Source organism: Schistocerca piceifrons, chromosome 4, assembly GCF_021461385.2.
Source record: "Schistocerca piceifrons isolate TAMUIC-IGC-003096 chromosome 4, iqSchPice1.1, whole genome shotgun sequence".
Classification (NCBI taxonomy): domain Eukaryota; kingdom Metazoa; phylum Arthropoda; class Insecta; order Orthoptera; family Acrididae; genus Schistocerca; species Schistocerca piceifrons.
In genome coordinates, this window is record NC_060141.1 from 672401181 (window position 1) to 672401750 (window position 570).

Consider the following 570-nt stretch of genomic DNA (forward strand, 5'->3'; position numbering starts at 1 on the left):
CGGTACTCAGAGCTTTACTTCTGCCAGTACCTCGTCTCCTACCTTCCAAACTTTACAGAAACTCTCCTGCGAACCTTGCAGAACTAGCACTCCTGAAAGAAAGGATATTGCGGAGACATGGCTTAGCCACAGCCTGGGGGATGTTTCCAGAATGAGATTTTCACTCTGCAGCGGAGTGTGCGCTGATATGAAACTTCCTGGCACATTAAAACTGTGTGCTCGACCGAGACTCGAACTCGGGACCTTTGCCTTGCGCGGGCAAGTGCTCTACCAACTGAGCTACCGAAGCACGACTCACCCCCGGTACTCACAGCTTTACTTCTGCCAGTACCTCGTCTCCTACGAGGTACTGGCAGAAGTAAAGCTGTGTGTACCAGGCGTGAGTCGAGCTTCGGTAGCTCAGTGGTAGAGCACTTGCCCGCGGAAGGCAAAGGTCCCGAGTTCGAGTCTCGGTCGAGCACACAGTTTTAATCTGCCAGGAAGTTTCAAATCTACAAAATGTTAAAAAAAGTTCGCAGGAGAGCTTCTGTAAAGTTTGGAAAGTAGGAGGCGAGATACTGGCAGAAGTAA

The 570-nt window shown here is 50.5% G+C and overlaps 1 non-coding gene across 1 annotated transcript; it reads right to left on the minus strand.

Moving 5' to 3' along the window:
- Positions 1-215: 215 nt before the first annotated feature.
- Positions 216-290, minus strand: Trnaa-cgc. Its single transcript has one exon. It is a non-coding gene; the product is annotated as a tRNA-Ala (tRNA).
- Between the last annotated feature and the right edge of the window lie 280 nt (positions 291-570).